Raw genomic sequence first — 27,655 nt, forward strand, 5'->3', positions numbered from 1 at the left:
TCCAGCCTGGCTATATTCTGCACTGCTATAGGCCAAAGCAGTTTCTTTGCCAACCAATGATAATAAAGCATATGCATAGCATACAGAAGGGAATCCCACATCACAATGGCATTATCCTTGGCTTTAAAATGGAGTTCGAGACTCATTCCAAAGTGAAAAAGCCAAAATGCTATCTATGGCTTGCTTCTTTCAAGAATTAAGACCTTATGGTCCCCATATTAACATCCAATCCTGATGAAAGCCTCAGGGGAAAGACGCAGAACTTGGAATGTTATAAATCAAAGATCAAATGTCAAGTCTATTTCAATGGGGAAATCTTCCTCATCTGGACTGAAGTATTAGAAAAAATAAAGACTTTGTGGCATGTGAGATGATCAAATATTGTAATTATGAAAAGAGTTTGAAAACTATGAAACTTTGGGCCAATATCTAAACATTTCCTTTAGGATCTAGCATTGGGCAGGGTGCCCAGCAAACAGTCAATCCCTGGTGTGGGAGACTTATCTGTATTCTGTCAATCATGTATTTTAAATAAATGCTGATTGGCCAGGTAGGAAGTATAGGCGGGTTAACCAGACAGGAAGTAGAGGTGGGGCGATGAGAACAGGAGTATTTCTTCTGGGAAGAAGGAAGCCCTTCCTCTACTCCTGCGCAGACCACTGAAGAGACAGCATGTAACCTGCCCAGCTGAAAAAGGTACTGAGCCATGTGCTAACGTAGATAACGATAATGGATTAATATAAGTTACAAGGACTAATAAGAAGTCTGACCTAAGGAGCCAATCAGTTTATAACCTTATGAAGTCCTGTGTGTGATTTTCCTTGGGGCTTGCTGGCTTGTTGGGGTACCGGGCGGGACAGAAATCCCATCAAGCTGGCTGTCGTGTTACAAATCCCAAAGTTACTACCTACCCTCCAGACCACCGAACCTGGTATCATTTGGGTGAGGGAGCAGGACAGGTGGAGCCAGGCCAAGCTAGACTCAAGTGACATTACATGACATAGACCTGGCCAGTCTGGATCAACCATCACCCAGTAGCCATGATTGGTTCAGATATGGGCACATCATCAAGCAGGGCCCAGTGAGAATAAATTCCAAAACTTTTACAGGCATATAATGAAAAGAGACCACACTCCTTTTTTTTTTTTTTTTCCTGCTATGATTTTAAATGGGTCGGTTTCTTCAAGGACTCATAGTCTGAATGCTAGGTCTCTAACCTTGGGCCTGGGAGCCTTCGGGATAAAGTTCAGATAACGGAAGTAGGTACCAGGCATTCGAAGGTTTTACTCTCCATGGTCTAGACTTCTTGGATTCCTGCATTACCACCATGTAAAAACAGCTGTGGCTGCAAGCTCCTGTCACCACAGCCAGACTCCAGCCTGCTGTCACAGGCTCCTCCCACCACAGATAAAGCCACTCACCACGACTTTCCAGCGCCAAGAGACTTAAATCTTCCAAAAACCAGGACCCCAAATACCCCTGCCACCATACACACACATGAGGCATTGATCCTAGGATATCATGGTTGCTAGTCACACATTCTACCACTTGAGCTATATCCTGAGTCCCTAACCCTTTCTTCTTTTAAAGCCATTCTGACAGGAATTTGGTAACCGTAATCACAAAGAAACTAATACACCTACTGAAGAGGAAGTGAAAGACGCAGGAAGCCACCATTTAAAGTCTCAGGGATATTTTTAAGCCATCAGACTAAGCTCTTGGCCTGAAGACTCAAGACTTTTAGTTTCAGTAAAAGTTGCTTTTTCTTTTTCTGTTTCTTTTTTTTTTTTTGAGTTAATGGCTTTACTTTTCTGCAAATGAGAATCCTATCTCCAACAATCTATTTTGCTTTTAAACATAGTCTATAAACTGGATGGGGGCTAGGGAGTTACAGACGGCATAGATTATTGCGTCTGTGTTTCTTATTTAAGAGAAGACAGGTTAGATGGGGTCACTGGGCTGCAGTCATCTCCTTTTCTGCTTACACACAACCTTCCCCTTCCCCTTCCTTTTCTGGCCAACTGGCGTCTGCCTTAACCTTTACCGTAATCGTAACTCTAAATATATTCTCTCTCCAAGCCTAATGCTTCTCAATTATTCCACATTCTTCTTGGCCTCTTCTATGTATCTTGAATTGCTAGCCATCAGGGTGGCATCAGACATAGGCCAATTGGCTGCTCTGGTTGTGCCTCTTGAGGCTTCTTGAGTCACTGGGTCACCAGCGTCTAGAATTATGATGGCTGGTAAAGAGACACCATTAGCTAGGCAATTTCTGGTCCCTGTGAGAAGCCGTTTAGTGTCCTGTTTTGAGAAGGGACAGCCAAGAACAGTTTATGTAGAAAAAGATTTCATGTTCTATCAGCAATACTACGGTGGGCTTGGGAGGAGGAAGCAGAGGGGCATTGCCCATCCTGGTCACACCTAAGAGCAGAGATTTATGCGCTCAGAGTTTAAACTCAGTTGTTCCCCAGAGGGAGTTTAAGGTCCCAGAGAGCAAATTAAGTAAGCAGGAGATTGATTATTAGTTTACACCTTCCCACCAACCCTAATATTGATTCCCCCCCCGCCCCGCCCAGGATACTCAAATGGAGCTTGGGCATTTATTTTTGGAGAGTGACAATGACCCATTTTCTTAGAGCAGCACACACCCTAGTGAAGGAACCCAAAGAGTTCTGTGACAGTTTCCTGCAGGAGAAATCGCTCCGAGCTCAAGAAGAAAAAGACAATATTTAGTAGGTAAACGGGTTACTCAAAACTGCTAGCTGATAAAAATCCTTACTGCAATTCAAGGAAATTAAAAAAAAAATCTGATTTCAGCCAGTATGATTAATTCAAATTGTCAACAGCCAGAGATGAATTTTCGCTCTGTGTTTAAAATACATGTGCTCACTGAGTTTGGGTGAACTTCTAGACCAGTAGTTCTCAACCTTCCTGACGCCGTGACCCTTTAATACCATCCCTCATAGTGTGGATAAAATTATTCCGCTGCTACTTCGTAATTGTAATTTTGCTACTGTTATGAGTTGTAATGCAAATATCTGAGATGCAGGATATCTGATATGTGACCCCTGTGGAGGTCTCGACCCACAGGTTGAGAACTGTGCTTCTAGAATGTCAGGCTGGGCAGGGTAGATTTGAGTAGTTACTCCGTTTTGGTTGACTATCTGACTGGATGACCATGGATTAACCCCTCTAAGTCTCCATTTCATTATGGGCACAGTCTTTACTATAATGCCGACTTATATCCCAGAGCACGGCTGTGCAGGTCAAATGATGTTATGTGGAAGGGTGCTGTAGAGCTAGGGAGCATTATGCAAATGGGAGGCCCTGTAAGAGTGTTGGTCCTCTCTGGGTGCGTATTTGTATGTACTGTCTATAAATAATACATGAGCTTCCTGTGTCCCAGATTCATTTGGATAAATAATCTCACCTCCATGTACACACAGAACATTAGGGATGGGCAGTTTGGATTACTGCTTTGACAATAACTACAGCGGTACTGAGGAACGTTGTGGAGAAAGGAAAACAGGAAACGGCTGAGCATTGCTTTAAGCCACAAACTCCATCTGAGCAAAACTCCTCAGCAAATCCCTAAGCGGTAATTCAATAAACAAAGCCATTCACTCTATGCCGTGCACCCCCACCCCAAGTCTTTGGTGGCCCAGCAGCGCACACTCCAAAGGTTCACTTCGTTATGCACAGTCCCCATCCTAGGACTAATCTTTTTATAATGAACTTAATCCAGTTAGAACTCCCTAGAATGGCCACATGTCAAAGTAATTGGATAACGGCCTGAGATTTTGTAATTATTCCTACTCTTCAAGCTGGGCTGGTTTGAATCTGCCCACCCCTCCCACCACTGACAAACCTTCCCAATGGGAGAGCCGACACCAGGCAGGAGAGCTAGGGGAGCTATCTTGAGGGGTTGGGGTGTTAGCAGGCCCGGAGGAGACAGAGAATGGGAGGAAGTGGGAGTTGGCTACTCCTGGTAGACAATCTTTCTCTCCTAATAGGCTGCTCCTTGCAATAAAGCAACGCATACTTCTGAACGCGTGGTTGTCCCCACACTGCGGGGAGGAATGATTAACCCAGTTGAGAAAATGGCTTTGAACAATTTTGCAGCTGCTCAGGCGCTGCTTCCCTTCTCATTTTCCAATTTACCTTTCCCCACCCTGACTGAAGCATGCATGCCACAGTTGCCTCTGTCTTCCCCGCTCCCTGCAGCAACTTACAACATCCTAGACACACTCTGCAAGAAGTATGGGGCAGGCACACCAATGATGGAATTGTGGTGCTCACGGTGTTCCCAGAAAGCTCAAATCCACAACAGAACTCAGGTGTGTGTGTGTTAGTGGGGGGGGGGCTCTACTTTTCTGTGTGTGCTTTAATCGTCTGTGGAAGATTTGGCCTCACCACCCACTGAACTATTTTGTAATGATTTTTTAATATCAAGTAGGCCTCTTTTAGGAACCCCTAGTTTACATAGAGAGAATCATCCTGTAATGAACCCCTTTGGGCACTGAGAGGGTACTTCCTGGCACCTCCATCCACCCACAGGTGACTGATGAGCATCAGACCCCTGCCCGGTGAGAGCTGGAGGGAAGGAGAGGCCCTGGCTGTTCTTCTCCAGCTCAGACCATCTCCGCAAGGATAATAAAACATCGGTAAAGCCAGCAACTTGTAGGAGAATGAGACCCTGGCAAAATTAGCTGATGCTACCTAGTCACAGCACACTGAGTCCCACCAGAGAACTGCTTTAATAATTAACGGCACAAAAAATGTCACCCAGGGAACAAAATCAAAGGGAGACCGAAGGTTTCTGGACTGGTATCCATTATCAAGGCTGGAGAGACACAGGCACACTGGTCTGGCCTCACTCAGGTGTGACTTACCTTGTGCTAGGAGCCTACCTGGAGTCCTAAGCACGTGCTTTTCTTTTAATATGTTCAAAGTTTGTCTTGGCTATTCCATACCCATCAACACTGAGATAGCATAAAAAGGGGTCCCCTCGCTGCTTTCAGGCTAAGCTTGGGTCTTTCCTCCCTGCACATGGACCCAAGCACACACCTATGACACCATGAGGAGGCAGTCGACGTCTCATGGAAACCCAAAGCCAGGAAGAAAAGGAAGAGGACTTGCCCGGGGTCTGAGCCCCATCTCTGCCGTTTCACTCACATCTCCAGACTGGTGTTTGTTTTTACGACTGGCTTAGGGAGCAGAGCTCTCTCCCTGGCTCTAAACTCGGAAGGCTGTCTGCTTTGGGAGACCTTGTTATTACGGTGTGGCGTCCTACGTGGTAAGCTTTTCAGGCAGTGTTCTCACTACATTTTTAGGGTAGTGAAACAACCTCCCTGTGTTTCCTTTGCTTGTGTATAGCGAGGGTAGGGTTGGGATCTGGCTCCTTGTTCAGAACACTGTGCGTGTTGGCCTGCGGCTTCCTCCTGCTGCCAGTTTGGAACCCTTTGTCCAAGAGGGTGTATGAGCCACAAAGGAGGGGTCAACCCATCCCAATTCTCTAGGCCATCGCCTCTTTGTACTAGAGACCAGTGTGCCCCAGGATCAGACAGTCTTGGTGTCACCTTCAGACTGGAACCCTGGCAATTCTACTGGGCTGGGCCTTTGAGTCCTGACCACCTCCCCAAATTCCTGCAGACTAGGCTTCTCCTCCCCTTCCCTGGGTGCCTTCTCTAGCCCCAAGGGGTGGCAGCTCCTAGGGAGGGCTTTACATGGTCCCAGAAGTGTTCCCAGGCATTGCTCACACAGCACAACAGTGACATCCAGGGGAAAGGCTGGGTGATGGCAGGGACTGCAGGCCTAACGTGACAGGCCACAGATCCGGGGGCTGATTTATAAGCGCACGAACCTTGAATCATTAGGGTGCAGGCATCTGGGGACCTGTGAGCCAATGACCCACTGATGACTGGCTGAGATCTTTCTACACTGGCCACCTGCCTTCTCCATAGCCCAACTCTCACCTCCACCCTTCCGCTTGGCTAGTTGAAGACTTGGGGTGAGCATCTCCACACTGCACCCCAGCAGCTCCCCCGATCCCACAACACCTTCATTCACGGAGCCTTTTTATCAGGTGGAGAAAAAGTTGCTGGGACTAAAAATGAGTGTCCTCCTTGCTTGAAAGAGAAATAATTTTTTTTAAGCAAATGGCTAAAAGCACATGGGTGGGGGAGTTTTCTTCATATCCGTGTCCTAATATTTCCAAACTTACATGCTTCCTACTCTTCCATTTGCTTTGACCTACATTATGACGAGTAAAGACACAGAACAGAAGCAAAGAGCAAGGGTAATTATGCCCTCAAGCACGTACACACAAAACATGCAACTGTTTGAACATCTAAACACCAACCAGGGACAATAAAAAGGGAAAGGTTGAAAGGGAAACGCAACAAGAGGGGAAACAGAACCTTGCCTCTGTTGGTGCCACTTCTGGGTGGGGAGACTCGGGGCAAATGCTGCCCATCAGAGCCAAGGTGTGCAGGGTCCTCTCAGTCGACTGCAGTCCTGGGTGCTCCCTGGGTCCTTTTGGAGCTGCAGCTGACAGCCCTGTGTCCGCAGTCCACTCCCAAAGGCCCCTGCTCATTCCTGTCTCTGGCCAGGAGGTGGCAGCCTGGAGATGCTGCAGAAGCAGAAGACTGGACCAAAGAGGAGGCATGGAAGGAAAATTTGACTGGGGCCTTAATGATTTTTGCCTGGTGCGAAGAGTCACCTCTGTCCTGAAGTTAGCTCCAGGGTTCTGAGTTTCAAATAAAGCTAGTTTTTTGGGGGATTCTCGCTAGGGCTTGGGACTGGATGGCAACCTGGAGGGCTGAGCAATAGGAAAGGAAACTGAGAAGTGACCACGTCTTTCCTGGGAGAGAGGTCAGAGGGAGACGGCCCTGAGAGCTGCTGTCCATCAATTTGGTAAAGGAGGCAAGGGGCAAAGTGACCACATGACCACAAGCCATCCTCCACTGGATGTGTTTCTCATCTGCAAGTCACATTGCTGGGCCCAGGTCCCTGACATAGAGTCGGATACAATGTGGATGCCAATCACTGAGTTGTAGCTATGGTGAAGGTGGGCATTGGAGCCCCTGAGGTGAGCTGTGCGTCTCTGGATGCAAAGAAAAGTTAGAGGAGGAGTTGCTTCACTGGGCATAAGCAGGTGGGATCCAGGCGCAGGCTGAGTGCAGAGCCGGATCCCGTGGGAGCTGCATAGATGTAAGGCGGCAGGGGACACTGTCCTCTGAGTACCCAAGACAAGATCATGGCTCTGGACACGCTTTGTGGGTCCTTCTGAAACAGGTGTGTATGTGTGGAGGGGTGTTCTTTCCTCTGTGGATATTTTCAAGCAAAAGAAAATCTGGGGCAAAGAATCTGAAGGACTTCGCAGCAAGAGCCAGCAAGGCTGAGAACTGACATTTTATTTCTCCACCGGGAGACTTTGCTCCTGCAGGCTCACCTAACTGAGCCTAATCCATACACTGTACCTTAAAAAGACTGTTTTGTCCAGAATAGAGAAGGCTAGGGATCTTACTTAAGTGGCCCGTGGGCGATCATTCTTTCTCCTGGTGTAGTCTCAAAGGTACCTGTGAACGCGCCTGGCCCTGCTGAATAAACTTAAGGTCCACTGCAGGGATTGAGGGGGAAGGCCTGGCGTTTGGTTCTGCCGGGTTTCACCCGCTGAATCAATTTGGATTTATCTTTCTGGACTGCAAAGGGAAGAGACAGACCACGCTAGCTGCCAGTCCTTCAAGGTTCCTGCAGTTTATTCAAAAGTACAGACACCCTTCACTCCAAATCGGGGTCACATGGCAACAGCACTAGGGCTTCTGTATTTTCTTTCTTTTAAAACTTTATGATTATTTTTGTGGGTGTTGGCGTTTTGCCTGTAGGTCTGTATGAGGGTATCAGATCTCCTGGAATTGGAGTTACAGACGGTTGTGAGCTGCCATGTGGTTGCTGGGAATTGAACCAGGGTCCTCTGGAAGAGCAGTCAGTGCTCTTACCTGCTGAGCCATCTCTCCAGCCCAAGCTTCTCGCTTCTCAAGAAGCATTTTTGGGGAAAGCTTAGGGTCAGTATCAGGTACTCTGGACATTTTTTTAAAAATATTCATTTATTATGCATATAATATCTGCCTACTTGTATGCCTGCAGGCCAGAGAGGGCACCAGACCTCATTACAGATGGTTGTGAGCCACCATGTGGTTGCTGGGAATTGAACTCAGAACCTTTGGAAGAGCAAGCAATGCTCTTAACCACTGAGCCATTTCTCCAGCCCCTACTCTGGACATTTTGAACCATGGGATTTCTTTCACTTGAAATGCTCCCAGGTTCTGCTTGCAAATCCTGAGCAACCTGGTTGTGTTTGGGTAAGAGAAGGTTTTCCTCTCAATAATGCGTCCCCAGAAAGGTCAGGAAGTCACACGGTCTGAAGTGCTCCGTAAGAAATCGAAAGGAACAAGGGCATCCACGAAGTTCCATATCCATACTGGGCCCCACACTGATGCCCCACGCACTCTGGTCCCAGCAGCACATCAAGGAGACGGTCTCACTCATCACAGCCAGTCCATCATCCAGAGAAACAGCACACTCCCGTCCCTCCAGAGGCTTGTGGCATGCTGCATACATGTTAGACACAAAATGGACTCCAATTGGTAAGCACAACACAATCAAATGTGCCAGAGAGAGGGATGAACCATCTCTAGGTTTTGCTAAGGGGCCAGAGAATAAGGCAAACTCAAATACTACCCTCAAATTACTCATGGAAATATAGCGTGGGTGGCTTCTGTTGAGCTGTGGACATGTATGTCTCCCGCCAAATCCATAGGCTGACACCTAATCACTGATGTACGTGGATTTGGAAATGAAGCCTTTGTCAGGGTGATGGACCCCTTCTGATGGAGATAGATGCCCTTACAGCAAGGACTCTGGAGCGTTTCACTGTTCCTTTTACTGTGTGAGAAGACAGCTTAGAAGATGTTGGCCACAAAACAGGGGTCAGGCAGGCCTTCACTACACATGGGGTCATCGGGAGCCTTGATCTTGGACCTCCCAGATTTCTGAGCTGTGAGAAATACATGTCTCTCCTTCGAAGTTACCAAGTCTACGCTATTTTGTCACATCATCCCCAGGGCAGTAAGCCAAACAGAGGGAGGAAGATGTTTTCTCAAGGTGGTCACAGTTTTAGTTCATGGGCTGCACAGCCTCTGTTGCCAGGCCTCCGTTCTGCTAAGGGAGCAGGTTCATGAGTGAGCCTGGCTATATTCTACTAACCCCTGGCTTCAAACGACAGGTAATTGGATGGATCGGACCCAGGGGCTTGTTTCTAGGGCCATCGTTTGTTGACCTCTGCTATGAAACATAAAAACAAAGGATAGAACCATTTTATAATAACTGTCGTCTCCAAATGCCCCAGGCAGGAAGGGGCAGAAAGGTGAGGGGCAGGTCTGAGTTTCCCAACTCGGGCTCAACTGGGCATTCATTGACAGATAGCAATAAATGATTCATCTGCCACTCCCTGTTCAGAACACAGAGTTTGGATTCCATATGAGTTGAACATTACCTTTCACAATCAAATCTATAAATGTAAAAACAAACACCCAGCCTAGCTGCTTATTTTTTCTAAGTTCAGTGAGTTATACTGTTACCACGGGGCTTGGGAGTGCAACTCACCTAGAGTTGACAAAAGGGAAAATGTCCTAAGGGGCAGATTCTGTCCCTTTCTCTGAGGAGATAATAGTCACAAAGAGAAACATAGGCCCCAGGGCAGAGAATTAGGTAAGGTCAGCCAGTGGTGTGGGAAAGGACCTGGGATATCTTTACTGTCAGTGTTCTGCAAGAGAATAGAATCACTGTTTTCTTTATCATGATCCAAGGCATGAGTTCTTGTGAAAACCTCAGTGACGCTTGGTCTGGAAATTTGAGGCAGGGACTTAGACCTTAGCTAAAGGAACAATGGATTCCTAGCTGCTAGCAGTGTTTATTAGTAAGGAGAACATGGCTTCGGGCTACAAGGAGCTGTACCATTCTGAAGGGAAGACTGAGAAGGAAGTTCCTGGCATCCTGACAGGAAGAGGCCTCCTTTAGAAGAGGCATTCTGCTGACCCAGGTTCAGCCCCACCTGTTGCCATGCCTACAAGACTGTCCTACCTATGCAGTGAGGTCTCTGCAGAAGGAGGCAGAACTTTTAGCAGGACAAGAACCACAGTTAGAAGTCTCTGCTGCACAGGGCTGTGGAGGGGAGAATGCGCCACACAGCCAAGGACACACGTAGTGGGAAGACCACCTAGACTCCTCTCTGCCCAGAACCAGACTCAACGCCCACAAGGCCTACCTTGGCCCACTGCTCAAAACCAATCTCGAATCTTCTGGCATTTCTTGTGGGGGGGGGGGGGGGGAGTAGGAGGCAGCGCAAAAGAGTTGGGAAATAGTTTTAATGAGAAATATTCCCCCAAAGTTCCCAAGTGCCGTGGGTTATAAATGAAGCCATGAATCATGGGGCCGCCTGCAATATTTTATAAGTGGTGTTGGAAAACCGCCTCTAATAAACTTGGGGGAAGATGGATCACCTCTCTGGAAAAGCAGAAAAGGATGTTGGAGGCATAAATACACCCAAAGACCGGACTGTGATCCCTCCAGTGAAGAAGTCGGGCCTCCTCCCCCTCCTCCTGGCATTCCCAATGCTCCAGCTGTAAGTGCTTTATGACCGGGGCTCCACTGGCGCTTACATTTCAGGCTGATTGTTGGCACCATCGGCACATCTGGTATTACTTCCCGAAGTTGCAGCATTCTGCACCCAGCTCCCTCAACCCCCAGAAATCCCCTCCCAACCTTTTCCTCGCTGTCACAGAGGCTACGCGACTGCAGTTGTGGAGGAGGAGGAGGAAATCCCAACAGGGTATGAGAAAGGATGGAAACAGAGTTAGGGGAGGTGGGTAAGGGGGGGACTCCGAAGAGGAAAGACAGACAGACGGAAAGAGAGTGGGAAGGTGAGGGAGAGCAATGAGCCTTCTCCTGAGACTCAGGTGTTAAGACAAAAATTATTCATGGTCATGTAAAGGGTGGGGAGAAGATTCCATGGAAATACCTCACTGGGAGTGAAAACAGCCACCCCAAGAGCCTTGGCCCATGGCCTGAGATTTGCTTCTCATGTCAGGTAATGGGAGGTGGGGGTCGGCCACCTGACTAAATGGACACATGCGTACGAGCAGGAGGAAACTGACTTGACATTTCTTTCTCTCCAGCTTTTGCCCAAGCCCGAGTTCATTTATCTTTTTCCATGTCTTTACATATCTCTACTGCTTTCTTTGAATGTGAGTGAATGTTTGGACCTCGAGCCAGACTCTGCGGCAGGGGTCTTGGTAACAATGTTGCCAAAACACCGTAGGGCAGGACTTATTTTGGACCATGGCCGCAGCTGTAGGACCACTGCAACTGAGCTTTGCAGGGGAGACAGACAGAAAGTGGCTACAAACTCACAACTAAGGAGCAGGTGGACAAAGAATAAATAATCCCTTTATTAAGGCAAAAAGAAACATCAGTGGTAAGGGGAGGTTTGAGCTAAACTGACTTAATGGGAATTTTTGCTGAAGTCAGGGCCAGGGTGGTCAGCTGCCATCTTCTCTCAGGACGATGGAGGAGAAGCTATCAAAGGCCAGCAGTGTTGAGGTGGGGGAGGGGATTGGGGCAACCCGACTTGGCGGCATTCCTGTCAAGGTGGGCCTTGAAGAGACAACGCAGAAGTCCGAAAGTGGAGGATTTAGAGGAGTCTGCTCAGAGCTGGTGAATTGAGAGACTCCTGGGCAGTGGAAGGAGAATGGAGGCCCCTGCTCCCGCTGTCCCGACTCTGGGCAGCTTGGCTCAACTTTCTGCCATCCACTCAGCAGGTATTTCTGAGTTTGTCACACCCTTGTCACAGAGGCAGTTTTGTGATGGCTCAAAGAAACAGCCCAGGGCATGTCCCCTCGGAGAGGCCTCACAGCATCTTAGCGACTGTCATTATCCAGTTAGTTCTGCAGGAGACCACAGTTTGGTGGGGAAAAGGGGTGGGGGAGATGAGAATCTTTTCTTTCTATACACACGCACACAGCAGTCAGAGTCGGAGCTCAGCTGGCTCTCATCTTTAAAATGAAGCGAGCGATAAGCCTTTCCCAGCATCCTAGCAATTCAAGTGAGATAATTAGTGCAGAGGCTTTCGTGGTTCTGGAGGCTCAAAGAAGAACCCCCGAACCTCCAAACACCATCCACAGCCCAGAGCTTGGCGTGTATGTAGTAGATGCTCAACGCAGCCTTGCTGAATGAATATAGGTGCTGAACGTATTCACGCCCACACTCTTGGGGGGCTCTGTCACTGACTCTTAGCCCAGGGAATTGGGGCAACAGAATCAAACATTTGCTGTGCACAGAGCCCTCATACATAAATATTTATTTGCCCTTCAAAATGTTTTTCCTGCTGCCGGCGGCTGAGAGGGGAAGAAATGCTATATTTAAGCCTCGGAGTTGACGGTTTCTAGAATACAGCCATAATGGGGCCCCAAATAGGTTTTTCCTGCAGAGTTGAGAGCTGAGAAAATTTTACTTTAAAGGTGTCATTTCTGCTCCAGGGAAACAGGTGTCAGTCCAGAGCCTAACAAGTCACTGGAAATTGCCTTATTCCTGATGATCAAGCACAGGGAAGAAGAGACAGGTAACAGAAGGCGGCGGAATGTTTGGTTGCTCGCTTGCTTCTCCGAAAAAGTTAACCTCAGCCAGGCTGCTTGAATTCCTGAGCCCTGACTGCTCACCAGTGAACTAGGAGTAACCCCAACTTTGTGAGGCAGAGAGGAGAGGAACACAGCCAGGAGACATAGTGAGAGACATCGCCAGCACTCACAAGGCTCTCCAGCAAGGTTAGCGATCTTCATCCTTAATCACGTATCAAAAACACTAGCAGAAGCTTGGAGGGCAAAACCACTAGGAATCTTTGAGAGTCAAGGTGCTTCATTTCTAGCACCGGTTAGATTTCCAGTTCTGAGCTGGCTTGCTTATTCCAGAGTGGATCCTGCAAAGAATCACTCTCTCTAACTGTTGGCCAACAGAGGTCTTCAGAGGACATCATGGCCACCACTGGACAGACAAGAAAGCCAATCCTTTGAGGCAAGGATGTAACTGTTCAGGGTCTCTCAAGACCCAAGGTTCTCTGTCTTCTCAACCTAAGATCTTAGCCACCCAGGTAGAAAGTACCAGTTCGTACAACAATCACAGCTGGGCGCGGGTGAAGCTGCAGAAAGGAGGGTGTGGTTAGAGACTGGTAGCTGTTAATGAAAGAAAAATCTGAATGTTTATTAGTGAAAACAACCCTGTGTGTCATATCTGGTCTCAAGTTCAAAGCCTTCTATGACCCTATCTTTGACCTGTCTGTGATCTGATTCTTTTTCTGAAAACTTGAGTGTCTTTGGGTAACAGAAAAGCCAAGTCCCTTGCCCACCAGGCTCAGACCACCAAATGGTACTGCCGGCCAGGCCCAGTTCACCAGGTGTTTCCTATTTAACGTTGATGTGCAGATTTTAACAAGAGCAATTTATAAGTTTGACATTGTCAATGGTGGTCTGAATGGCTTCTCCGACTAATACAAAGGCTGCCAGAACCCATTAGCAAATCAATCGGGGTGGCGTGGTGTTTTTGAAAAGAAAATTATTTTTCTATTTTTGCAGGTTAGACAGTAATGCTCCCTGGAGCCCCTTCTCCCCGCCCCCCGTGGGGAATTCTGTGTGGCTGCTTTTTGTGAGTGGCAATACCTAATGTCTGAGACTAAACGGTTTCTCGTTTTCCAAGGTTGTACCCTCCGTGCTCACCAACAGCAGGCTCACATCTGCCTACTAGTTCAAGGGCCTGGTCTATTCTGGACATTTCTTCAAATCGATTTTTTAAAAAAAACATTTATATTTCTTTCTCTCTCACGTGTGTGCATGTGCGGCATAGCACATGTGTAGAGGTCAGAGGGCAACTTTAGGAGTCCATCCACCACGTGGGTTCTGGGGATCAAATTCTGGTTGTCAAGCTGAAAAGCCTTTACCGGCTAAGCTATTTTACCAGCCTTCTAGGCCCTTTTATTAGTCAAGGCCTTGAAGGTATCAGGAAAGGAGTTGCTTACTCGCCTACATCCTGTAAGGTATATCCTAGAATAAATCATGAGGGCAAACAGGACTATACCTGCAGGGGTCAGGGGTGAGGAGTATGTCACCTCTGCACCAACTTTCCACTTTTGTGGGGCCCAGAAATGTCAGCGGGCTTAGACCTATTGTCATAAGGTTTTATTAGGAACACCAATGGGAAAGACTGTGTAGAAAGGTGGCAGTGGGGAGGGGAGGGGTGGGGAGTGAGGAGAGGGACGGGCAGTTGGGGAGAGGGGCCGGCAGTGGAAGGAATGAGTCCCAGCACAGTGCCGAAAGGAAAGAGCTCTCGAAAGGCCAGTCTGTTCACTTGTTGTTTCATGACCACTGATGGAATGTCCCTCCTTGCTGGCTCCACCCCCTCTCAATGTGGCATCTCCATTAGTAGCTTTGACCTTAGGGCTGCAGCTGATTCTGTTCTCACAGTGGATCAGCATCACCAGGAGGGGTCAACCAGGCAAGCTTTTGAGTGACATCCATTCTAACACAATACAATCTGCAGCCCCGGCAGGTGCATGCAGAAGCATGGACGATTGGCACCCATGAAATCGTAAAGGAAGCACTGATCTTTCCTAGGCAGGAATCAAATTCCTCCACACCCCATTTCAGGTGTCAGGTTGTTGATCATTCACTCACGCCCACGGCTAGAAGGGACATCTCTTCAAACGAATCCATTATCCTAAACCAGTGGTCCTCAACCTTCTTAACAGGGCGACCCTTTAATACCCACCTCATGATGTGGTGACCTCCCGAACCATAAAATTATTTAATAGCTGTAATTTTGTGACTGTTATGAATCATAATTGAATATCTATAAATATAAATATATAAATATCTATAAAATATAAATATCTATCCGATATGCTGCCCCCAACAGGTCTGACCGATGCTTGAGAACCGTTCAAAGGGTTTAAGAAAATGCTGTAAGGGTTTTCATGAAATCAAAGAGCAAGAAAGTCAGGTCCAGCTGAATGTTCTCTGTATGGGACAAAGATGGCCTGGGAAAAACATGTCTGAGAGGTAGGATCCGAAGTGGACTTGAAGGAATAAAGGAGTATATTAAAACCATATCCATTTATCTTGGCTCTCCCGTGATGAGTCTCAACCAGCTGATCCACAAACTATCAAACAGAAACCCTGCCATTCTTTGAATAGATTGATTTTGAAAATACTGCTGAGATGCCCACAAGGTCAAAGACATCATTCTATCGCAGATCTGTACATTTCTCGGCTCAGTAGATATTTTTGTTAACCCAGGCTCTTTGAAAAGTGTCTTGACCTTAGAACTGGCTGGAAAAGATGTTGTAGTTCAGCTCTTGCAAACATAAATCTTACGCTTGAGTTTTGGGGGTGGAGATGGGGGACTGTGAACATGCAAGTTCTGTTACAGAGGGTCTGGGGGTGGCACCAGGGTGCCACATTTCTAACAAGCTCCCAGGGGAAGCCCAGCTGCCTCTCCTCGGTCAGGGTAGCCAGGGCTGACGGCTGTTTGTTGATCATGGCTATTATCTGACCTGCTACCAGCTGTTTCTGGCACACATGTTCGTGGGCTTGTACCCTGGGTCCTGATGACAGGAAGTGAGGTGTGTAGTTTCAACTAGCAACTCCAGTGACTCTGTTACACATTCAATATGTGTGTGGAGTGAGATGGGGGAGGTGAGGGGAGTGGGTAGAATGGGTGGGAGAGGGGAACCGGGGTAAGAAAGGGAAGTAGACTGGGGAGGGGTGGGTAGGAAGTAGGATGGAAAGTTCAAAGAATCAGTGACATCTATTCCTTTGTCACTGTATGATCTTACTCAAGTCACCTGACCATCCTGAATGTCATCCTTGAGATCACAACAACCCAGTTAGATGAGCTAATTAAGTCCTGCTTTGGAAACCACTTGAAACAAGAATTATCACCAAACCATTTCATTTCTGTCTCTTCCCTTGCCCACAACTCTTTCTTAAACCTTTTTGGGGAGCTATTGAGAAGAATTAACTTCAGACCTGTACATGTACATACACACACACACACACACACACACACACAGACACAGACACATACATAGACACATGTCCACACACCGTGCTTCATATTTGTGGTGTGCATGTGTGGGTATGGGCGTGTATGCACATATTTGTTGTCATGTGTCGGTATGGGCATGCATGCACGTATGTGTCACATGTAGAGGGTAGAGGACAACCTCCAGTACCTTCTACAAGGTGTCACCCAGCTTCAGTTTTCGAGGCAGAGTCTCTCCTTGGCCTGGAGTTCTCTAAGTAAGCTAGGCTGGGCGGCCAGTGAGTCCCAGGGATCCACTTGTCTGTACTTCAGCATCTCGGGGTTACTGGTGGGTGCCACCATGCCCAGTTAGCCACAGCATATTGAGTGAACAGAACAGTCTGACACATGGAACATTCTGATGAACCACACATGTTTACTCTATTATTTACTTAACACATATTTTAAGAAATTAGAATATAAGAAAACTCACTCAGCAAAAACCATTTTTTTTCTTAATTTTTTTCTGTTGATTGAGAAAACCTCTGGCAATTGGGCTCTGAGGACCTCATTATGCATGAACATCAGCTCTCCAACTGGAAGGGCAGTGGATTAGGAGTTCACGGCTCCAGGGACCTCTGCGTGGAGCTTTGTATTCATGTCCAGCTGCCATTTTTCAGAGAGTTTATTATATGTCAGGCATTGTCCTTTGGGTTTTACATGAATTATCTTTTTTTCAAAATCCCCACAAAAATTCCAGCAAGACAGGTATTATCATCCGGGCTGCACAGATGAGGAAACTGAGGCTCAGATAAACTCCTCAGGGAAACTACCAAGAAAGAAGGTATGATTGGAATCTACAGCTTCCCAAGTCCTTAAGCGCTACTGTTACCATCTAGTTTGCTTCTCTGTTACTATTCCAAAACAAAAACTGGGGCAGGAAAGGATTTGTTTGGCTTACCCATCCCCCACACAGCCCCTCATTGAGGAAAGGCAGGGCAGGAACGTGGAGACAGCAAGTGAAGTAGCTGCCACAGAGGACTGATGCTTACTGGTGGCTTGCTCACCAGGCGCACAATCAGCTCCCCCTCTTACACTCCCAGGACCACCTGCCCAAGGATGGCACCACCTGCAGTGGGCTGAAACCTCTAACATCAATTGTCAATTAAGAAAATGTCCCAAAGACGCATGCACAGGCCAATCTAACGGAGTCAACTGATCAGTTGAGGTCGATAAACAAACACACACGACCCAACTCTAACCAGCACAGCCACGTTTCCACATTCTCACCTATAACTCAGGACAACTCTTGGATAGTGTTTAGGAAGGGAGGAAGGTTTAGAGGGGAGGAGATAGATGGTTGGCTGCAAGGGACAATATGGTATGAACGTGGGGGTATGGATGCGGGGGCGGGGGGGAGGTCCAATGATGTCCTCTCTCCCACACTCTGTAAACACATACCCTATCGCATTACCTAACACCCTTGGCTTCCCTCTCACCCAAGGCTTATAACGAAATTGCGCTGCAGCAGGTTGTGTCTCTTTGGACTCACATTAAGCCAAACATAACAGATATGTACAATACATGGCCCCGCCAGCCAAGACCTGGCAGACGTCACTAATCAATCAGAGCTGCTTTCCCCGAAGAGACTGAAGGCAGCCTGGCACCCTTGCTGGCAGAGGGCTCCAGTCAGGCACAGTCAGTTCTTTCAAGCTGAGAAATGGAAAGAAAGCATTAGTTCTTTCCCAGTAAGTCTTATGTGGACTGTGGCAAATTAGAAATCGCAGGTGTCTGGGAATGGGAAAATGTGGGTTTTTACCGTGACTCGGACAGGAACTTGTTTGTGACCCCGTGCAAGTTATGCCTCATCCAGAGGCAGGATTTACTTCTTTGTAAGTGAAGGGGGGGGGGGGTGTTCTGTGCCCTGGGGAACTTAATGTTTCTCCCAATAATAACATCCTAGGCTCTGACAGGCGCTCAAAGCCAAGTGGAGCTCATCAAGGCAGAGCAAAGCCCCGTGTGTGTTAATAGAACTATGTAACAGACTTGTGTAAGAAAATACACCCGCAGATGCGAAAACCACCCTGGAGAGCCCGCTCTTCACCTCGTCTGTAGCTTTGCTGGATAAAGTTGTAAGTGGAAGAAAAAGCAAAGCAAACACAGAATCATTTGTTCAAATTAAGAAAGACAAGCTGGCACAAGACCCACCTCCTGGCTGCCTGCGGCAGGTGGTCCCCTTGGATTGGAACCTCAAGGGCAGGGGCCAAAAATCTATCCTAAGTGATGCGGGAAGTGGGATTTGCCGCCTTGCGGACATTAGCTGCTCAGTCCTTCTCGGCCGCTGTTCTCTCTGTGCCTGGGAGGGAGCCTGCAGCTGTGTGGTGAGCAGAGACAGGCAGGTCTGAGTCTCTCCGTGCAGCCCTTCATCACAGCGGCTGACATTCAGTGGGTGCTCTGTGTCGAGCCAGTGCCACGAGCTTGGATCCTCTCGACAATCCACGACGTAGTGAGTATCATTAGTTTAGAATGAACTGAATAAAGGAACAGGGAGGTTGAGTCACTGATCGGAGGTAACACAGTAACAGGGAACGCCATCAGTGGAACTCCAAAGCCCTTGACGTTAGTCTGATTTTCTGGTTTCTTTAACCTGACTAGTGCTCCCAGAGAATCCTAGAGACTTTATTATTGTCCCTGCTGGATTACAAACTCTAGGAAGGCAGAGGCCAGGTCTAAATTGTTTATTGCTCTACCTATGACACCGGGCAAGAGAGATAGCATCAAAAGCAGGTGTTAGTGAGACTTTGGGTGAGTCTATACACACCTTGATAATCCAACAGACCAGTGATTTGCAGTCTTTCTAACACTGCAGCCCTTTAGTACAGTTCCTCATGTTGAGGGGACCCCCCCCAGCCATAAAATTATTTTTTGCATTGCTACTTTATAACTGTACTTTTGCTACTGTTAGGAATCATAATGTAAATATCTGTGTTTTCCAAGGGTTGAAGGCAACCCCCATGGAATCCAGAGGGGTCACAACCCACAGGCTGAGAAAACCTGCCAGAGAACCTAACAGGTAAGCATTCAAAGGCTAATACTTCTTCCTTTGAACTGCAAACTTTCTGAAAAGAAGTGAGTTAAATATATACTCTGACGGTGACGGAGCACAGATGTCCCTAAGATCACTTAACAGTGCTGTACAAGCACTTCAGATGTCGTGCAATGGTAAAAACAGCCAATGGCACATCTCTGAGCCTGCAGCTCTGTCCTAAACGGCTGATGACTGTATTTACCAAATGTGTGCACAAAGGCAGGTATTATGCTAAGGGTTTGATATGATTGGCTTCTTTTGTTGTCATAACAACCAGAACTGGGCACAGTTTCATAGCTCCTTTACATATGGAGGACACTGAAGGACTGGGATCCTCGGTACGTTGCTCAAGATCAAACTATGAAGGTTTAAAATGGCGGAGCTAAAACTCACCACTGAGACTGAGTGCCAAGCACCACCATCAATCCAGGTCAGGAGGTTACCTGTGGCAAACTGCTGGAAATGCAGACACACCCGAGGCTTGACTCCATCTCATTAGAATAGAATGTAGATGCGAAGCAAGTCTAGAACCATGCAGCTGCCATTTTTGCCTCTATGAGGGAAGCTGGCTTATGTTCAAATTGGTTTCTTACCACAAAGAATGGACATGGGCCCTTGATGACCTAGTTAAGCCTCGTTAGGGTGGGAGTATGGCAGTCACGGGGTTAGAGAATATTATGACCTATCTTTCTGGGTTTTGACCTACCTTCTCTGTTGTGAGACAACAGGGAGGCACAGAGTAGCCGATGTAGACAATCTAAGATTGAGTATATAGCAGAGGTTGTGGTTTTACACCCTTTTGTGCCTTTCCTAAGTTAGGTTACGTGGTTTCAGGCAAGTTTCTTCTCACCTGGACCCTGCTTCCATCTTGTGTCATATGGGGAGCTCCAGGCAAATGGAGGCTAAAATCTTCTCAGTTCAAACGGCATGCGACTCAGGAGGGGAAACTAAAGGCCACGAAATGTAGTAGAGGCTCCCTAGGGCTAGAGCAGGCATACCCACTCTCCCTGGTCAGCTAGAAGGGCCGGTGACTAGGAAAGCCATTGGAAGGCAGACATGCACGCCTTAGACTTTCTTGCCTTACTTTTTTGAATCCTTCAAAGCCTCTTGCCATTCATATCATCTCAGTTCCATGACAAGAACTCATGACCGCCCCCTCGGCTTCCCCGGGTTATGCCAAGATTCCAAGAGAGAATCACTCAAGATCATATAGGCTTCTATGGCAGAGCTAGTTCACACTCAGGTCTATTTGATTTCAAATTACCACCGAGCACGGCAAGGCTGTGACTATTGGAGGGGAACTCTCTGGGGTCTAATGAAGATTTGCAGTCCTAGAGTTAGAGAATATTATAACCAGACCCTGGGGCATGGAGAAGACGAGGCTAGGAACACACAAAGGTGTTTTGTTTGGCTCGCATGCTACTTTAATAACGAACTGTAAGCTAAAAATCCACATTTCCACCTTTCTTAGGGGAAAAAGATCTGAAAACTATAGACTTTGCAATTCTATATAGTATATATTGGACAAAGGGGCCTCGGGGAAGAATGCTGTTACAACTAAATAAAAACTCGAGCCAACCGATTTCAAAGGCTTAGAGGCGGATTAGATGGCAAGGTTGGTTCAATTAGGTCATCCAGAGCCCAATTTCTTTCTGCCTCTCCATTCTCTGTGCTAAGAAAGTGATCTCACCATAAGCAGACTTCCCTCGTGGGGACAAAATGGCGGCTGCGTGGTTCTAAGCCTCACAACTATATTCTAGTGAAACAGAATCAAGCATGAATTTCCAGCAATGAGCTTTGAGTTGACCGGGTCGTCATGTGTCATTTGGTATTCCATGTAGTAGTTTAAACCCAAACTACCCAAGAGTCTTAAGGCAGATGCATGTGGTTCTTCTGATTGGCTTAGCCCCGTCACGCAGCTGAGGGCAGGTCTTATCCCTCCCACTCCTGCCACACACACACAGTGAATACCTAGCACAGGAACGGCAGAAGTGCTCTAGTAGAGACAATCTCGCTGTCCACTTGATCTGGGGCCCCCTTCAGTGAGAATCTGCTGGTGGGTGGAGATCCTCTTACCCCGGGGGAATTTAGAACTAAGGATGCAGAACATGTTTTAGGTTTGCCAAGGAGGCAGTCAAGATGGCATGAGAGGGCACAGGAACTTTTCTCTGTCTGCAGATGAGAAGCTGAATGTGGGCCTGAGTGACGTATGGTCCTATCAGGTGGGGGAAATCCACCTAGAGACTTAACCTTCTACGTGCTGATGGAGAAAGCAAATGAATTCAGTTCCGACAAAGGTGACCTTGGCCATAGTGGGGCCAACCTCGGCTTTGAAATCTGCTGCGTTTTCTGCCCAGAACAGGGTTGAACACTCAGGCAGGGTGAAACTCGACCACACAGTTTCAACCGCGTCCAACGGTCCTTCTGTTTTGCAGCTCTAGGCATGAGTTAGAGTGTGGTATTTACGGAGCTGCAATCAAGCCCAGGAAAGTATAAATGTATGTGTAGCCTGTAATATTACCAGTGGGTCTATTCCAAGGATGATAAGGTACACATAAGAACGGTTCTCTGGAAGATGCTGATACCCTTGGAAGGGGGGGGGGCTAGGTCTGGTGAGGTGATCAGCTAGCATTGATATATATGATATATATATATATATATATATATATATATATATATATATTGGGGGGAATCCAGAAAAGTGAAGAAGGAGGGGTTGGAACTTTGTGAGTTTGCTGAGGGTTACCCTAGCTTTTAGAACAAAATGGCCCTGTACTCAAGGAAGATCTCCCACTGAAGCCTATGAAAGCCCATGTTCTAAGAACCGAACTACAGCCATAAAGATGGCTGGCAATCTCATAAGCCATGGGCCTTGTAAACCTCCATTTCTTCACTAGTTTTTAAGAGGTGTCACCGAGTAATCTCTAACACCTCTTTGGTTCAGAAAATCCCCCCCCCCCACAAAAGGACTCTTATCTTTTACCTCCCTCTCTCCCTTCACTGTTGAAACATCAGTCAGGGACCCATGCATCTTTGACTGAGTGAGTAAGTCCCACGGGCTGGACCTCAGGAAATAGACCATCATTCCCAAAGATTACTTAAATGCTCACTGCAGAAGGAAGCAGCCAGAAAACTCACTCACACACAAAAAAAGTATTTAGTTTTCAGGATGGAGAGATGGCTCTGTGACTAAGAACACTGGTTCCTCTTCCAGAGGTCCTAAGTTCAATCCCCAGCGACCACATGGTGGCTCACAACTATCTATAATGGAATCTGATGCCCTCTTCTGACATGCAGGCTTAAATACAGATAGAGATTCACACACACACACACACACACACACACACACACACACACATATATGTGTGTACATATGTATATGTATATACGTACATACACACATATATGTATATATACATTTATATGTATATAGTTTCAACTAGGCACCATTGTAGAATAATGACAAACAAATACAACAAAACAAAAACAAAATTATTGGTACCAAAAGCTGTAACACAAAAGCAGGCCTCTTTCTTAATTCAAAACTGACGTCTGACGTGGAGGGGAAAAAAGTGGGAAGTAAAATCAGGTTTTATAAAAATTTAATCAGCATTAATTAAATCATACAAGCAAGCGTAAAACTATGTAACAATAAGTGCTTCGAAAAAGGAAATGCCAAGTGTGATAGGAGTTTAAAGAAGAGAGAATGTATTCAAGGGGGACTAAGAGCAAGATGCAGAGGTCCCAGGAAATAATTCCGTAATGCCCCAGTAACTTGGACAAAGGTTCTATGGCTGGAATAACAGGATGGGCTGGCAGGACGGAAAGAGTTGGGTGTAGTTGGAGAAAAGTGAGAAACGAGCCTAGAAGCAGAACATCCCAGAGCCTAACTCAGGGGACACCCTGCACCACATGGGGAGGACAGTTGGAGAGAGGTAGTGACGGAGGTGTGAATGGGTCCCAAGGCTGACTTCGCGGTTGAGAGAGGCAGTGCTCGGTCATTCCTGCTACACAGGGCTGTGCGTTCTGGTGACCGAATCCCCAGCTGTCCACCTGCTCCACTCCTGTCCTTCCTGGTAATCCCTGGTTAGTTTTGGTACCCACGTAGGGATGGTAAGGTGTAAAGTTCCCTGTGGCTCAGAGCATCTCTCAAGTGGATGTTCAAAATGCAGATGACACTGTCTTATGTCAACAGCACAGCATCCTGCTTTCCAGACAGTAAAACTCTAGACTCAAACAACACGTACATGGGTGTGCACACACATGTATAGCCAATGAATGGTGACCTGGGTATCTGTCAGAGACCTTTCCCCTGGATGATTGACGGGAGGTACTCTCTTCCTGCTTTTTTCCTTATTCTCTTTTAGGAACATGCATGCAACCAGGCGCTTTATTTATTTAGTCTGACACGTTCTAAGCATGCATACCATGTGTTTTATTTTAGCCTGACACATTCTTAGCACACTTTCTATAACCCACGTGCTAGTGAAAGGTCCCTGAAGAAACAGAACAAGAGCCTGGCCCTCAGGACAGTTGGAGCAGCCTGGTCAGATTTTGGGAGATGTCAACAGGTTCTCACGATTTAAAGGAACAACAGCCTTCACGGACAGAAAGCTGGGATGATGCAGTGGGGTCTAAAGTCATCTATTGGTGCCTCGCATTCAGCAGGCATTTGCCTTCTTGAGGCCTATGGCCAGCAAGTTCTCTTTACACTGCTGCCTCCCACTGAGCACCTCTGTGGGGATTCAGGGTCTCTCTGGAGCAGGAAGGCTCCCCAGACTCGCCCACTCCTACACTCCGTGTTTCTTCCATGGCTATCACCACATGTGGTGTTTGTTATGTTTATTTTCGATGTTTTATCTGTTCAGGGGTCAGCAAACTATGGCTAGTGAGCCAAGGTCAAATCCAACCATGACTTGCTTTTGATTTTTCAGGCATGTATATGTAGGGATGTTTCTGCGTGTGAAAGTATATGCACATGTGTGTATGTGTTCATGTGGAGGCCAGACGTCAGTATCAGCTGACTTACTCAACTACTTCCATCCTGGTTCTTAGGATTAAGTCTCTGAACCTGGATCTTCCCTATTCAACTAGATTGGCTGGCCAGCAAGTCCCAGGGATTCTCACCCACCCCATCTCTGCCTCCCTAGTACAGCTATTACAGGCATGTCCTGCTGGACCTAGCCTTTTCATGTAGGTGCCGGGAATCCGACTCAGACTCTCCTGCTTGCAGTAAGATAACTTTACCAACGGGGGCATCTCCCAAGTCCTCATCCACATCCTATTTTGGAGAAAGGGTCTAGCTGTGTATCCCAGGCTGGCTTGAAATAGACTGTGCAGTGCAAGGCCTTGAACTGATAATCCTCCCGCTTCAACACCGCTAGGGCACAGGTGGGTACCAAGATCAACTCATTGCCTGCTTTTCTAAGTGAAGTTGTACCGTGCTAAGCTTCACTCCCTTTTAGGTTATCTGATGCCTTGCCACAGAAGGCAAAGGTCAGTCGCTGTGACATTTGTGACTTTCTAAGCCGCAAATCTTTGCTATCTGACCCGTTACAGCAAGTTCAGGGATGTCTGCATTCAGTTGCAAACTCCATGAAGCAGGGGCTGGGCTTGTCTTGTTCACTGATGTGTTCATGGTGCCTAGTCCAGAGTCGGCACCGTTAAGAGATGATGGGAAGTATCTGGGGAGGGCTAAGCCCTTGAAAACACCAGCTGAGATCGTGACGTCGGTGATCCCGAGGGTGACACGAACTTTGAATCACCACACCCTGCCTACATCTTTTTCGGATTCCCTGTGTTCAGCTTTCCCTCCACTTGGTTTGGAGTGAAAACCCAGGGAAAGATATTTTACTTTCATAACGGCGTCTTATAAAAAGCCACCAGTGACAAGAGGCGACGTTTTGAGTGGAGAAACGTCAGACTGGATTTTAAAAGAGCAACAAAGCAGTAAATATCAGCAGGCCTGAGTGATGAGACCACAGGGAGCTGTCTCTGTAGCTACAATAGCCAGCTCAAAGAAGGTAGCCCCCAAATGGAGAGAAAACCAGAAAAGCAATAAACAAACAGATAATAAGTAAAAAAAAAATTTCATTAGCTTGATTTTCTTCCAAGTGGGCAAACACTTTCTGGTGATTGTTTGGGCCAGTCTTAAAAAAGCATTTGAGAAGGCACTTTTGTAAAGCAGTCAAGATTTTGAAAGTCACTCAGTCATGGGAAAACATTAGGAACAATTTAACTGGACACAGTGATAGAATACTTTGAAAATTATAATTTGATCAGAGATATCCAGCGTAGATTTTATGTGAGGAGAGAGCTTAATACCTAACCTACTGGAAATACATTTCCTGGATAAATTACTACCTGGGAGATGAGAGAGAAAGAGAGAGAAGCGGATACTTATACAGGCTCTAGCATGCCTGGGGCATGGCTTTACATATTATTGGCCAGCAAGATGTATGGGGGCGATTAGGAGCCTGCTGAATACACAGTGCCCAGAACAAACTCATTTCATTTTTCAAGCCGGACAAAAGGTAAGTAGCCGGGTGGATGGAGCGGATTTTATTGCTTATAAATAAAACACAAATGGAGAATTTTAAAATAATCCCGTTAAACACAGCCAACCTTTGAGCTTTCTGGTCACCTAGAGATATTTGTTTCAGATCTATTGGCCCACATGTAATGGAGGAAAAGATGTGACATAAGCCGGAAGGGCTTTACAGGACCCGGCATTCATCTGTGTTGTAACTCGCCAAGGCACCTGGAGATCAGCGTCCCTTCCCCATAAGCCATGTCTGCTCTCAGTCACCTGCACCCACTGACATCTAGCAGGCCCTTAATAAATTTCCAGAGGAGAAGGCTGGAAAACCCAGCTATTGCTGATGTATCCCAAACAATCTGGAGATCCTAATGAGGACCAGGACTGGACTGGAGGGTGAGGGGGCACACCTGGGCATACCACTTAAGGAGATACCAATCACAGATGCTGGCTTTGCACATCTGCATCCTTATGATCCAGGACCCCCTTAAACAGCATGTTCTGAACACCTGGCTTATCTCATCCTTGACTAGGGTCTATCCTGGACTTTGTTTTTCTGGGAATTGAACCTAGCGTGCCGTGCTCAGAAGGAAGAAATGATGTCTTTCACTTCAAATATGGGGAAAGTAAAATTCTTAAGATTCCAACTATTAGAAGACAAACTATCAGAAGCCAGATTGAGCTGCAAGCCCATACTCGTAACATTTAGGAGATGAATAAATAAGCAGGTTAAGTCGCTGTGAGACTCTTTGCATGTCCACAAAGAAAGCTACTGAACCATTCCAGGTGGTGTGAAAACAGCAAGATGAATTTCTAAACCATCAAGAAGAAAAAGCCAAGTGGCAGGCGTCAGCGGAACCTTCTCTCTCTATTACACTCTTACGGGAACTTGAGCTATAAAAGACAAAAATTACCTTGCCCAGAGAGCCCCCACATATATATCTGTGACTTTCACTGTATTTTATTTAATTCAGTATTAAGTGAGTTAAAATATGAAGACTTTGGCCTATTCGAGCACGGACCCCTTACGGCAGATCTTGTGGGTCGTTCAAAACGGACTTTCCTCCAAAAGCACCCACACCAGTGCTGCACACGGCTGTCACGCGGACGCTCCGAGCACAGACTAAATTCGTCTCCCTTACGTATCACCGGTGACCGACACACACTCTCTCTGAAGCAAAACCCTCCACTTGAGTCTGAGATGACACTTCTGGCTTTGAGGTAAACAGCTCAATACTGCAGCTGGATTGCTCTGTGATGGCTTTACCTCTGTCCCTGTCAATCCCACCGCGCCTCCTCTCTCTAGCTCACCCTGCTCGGTAGCTCAGGGGAAACAGAGCTGCTTTCCCTGACACACAGTGGCGAGACCGCCTAGTCCAGTCTCTCAAGAAGGAAGCCGAAGCAGTGGCATCTGGGTCTCCTACCCGAGGCAGGCTGAGGCGCCGGCGTGCAGCGTGTGCAGGAGTGCCTGAAGAGCTGCCATATTGATTGCGCGATACAATTGTGGGTTTTATTACCTTCCAGGGGGTGGGGGGAGAATGGGAGACATAAAAGCAGGAGTTTTGTGCCAGATGCTAGGACTAAAGCTCTGCTTCTCTGATTAGCGTCAGTGACACGGGCTTTGAATGTGAACCACTTGTAAGTCTCTCCAGGTGAGCTCTCAGTCTTGCCCGTGCCGTTTATGCCAGACGTTTATATGCTTGCTCTTCTCAGGTGGAATCCAGATGAAGTTCAGTCTTGCTTAGAAGAGACTGAAGAGGTTTTTTCTTTTTTTAAAAAAGATTTACAAGTCAGGGTGATTTTTTTTTTTCTAGAAGAAAGGCAAAACTCTTGCTCGGACCCTGAGGGGACAGCTTGGGCTAGGGTATTAAGTGTTGGGTGGCCCCAAGAGGACCAAAGGA

At 47.1% G+C, this 27,655-nt stretch overlaps 1 protein-coding gene and 1 long non-coding RNA gene across 3 annotated transcripts in view; one reads left to right on the forward strand and one right to left on the reverse strand.

Annotated features, from left to right (window-relative positions):
- Window positions 1–27,655, reverse strand: part of Slit3 (slit guidance ligand 3) — a 597,834-nt gene that overhangs the window by 256,665 nt on the left and 313,514 nt on the right. The gene's annotated exons all lie outside the window — the stretch shown is intronic.
- Window positions 629–27,326, forward strand: LOC125401674 (uncharacterized). 2 transcript variants are annotated; one of them, XR_015003542.2, is made up of 2 exons: window positions 629–696; window positions 25,879–27,326. It is a non-coding gene; the product is annotated as an uncharacterized LOC125401674 (long non-coding RNA). The 2 variants fall into 2 exon arrangements; XR_015003543.2 differs by lacking the exon at window positions 629–696 and adding an exon at window positions 25,453–25,749.

The sequence above is a fragment of the Myodes glareolus genome, chromosome 9, assembly GCF_982192425.1.
Source record: "Myodes glareolus chromosome 9, mMyoGla1.1, whole genome shotgun sequence".
In the NCBI taxonomy this organism is placed as follows: Eukaryota; Metazoa; Chordata; class Mammalia; order Rodentia; family Cricetidae; genus Myodes; species Myodes glareolus.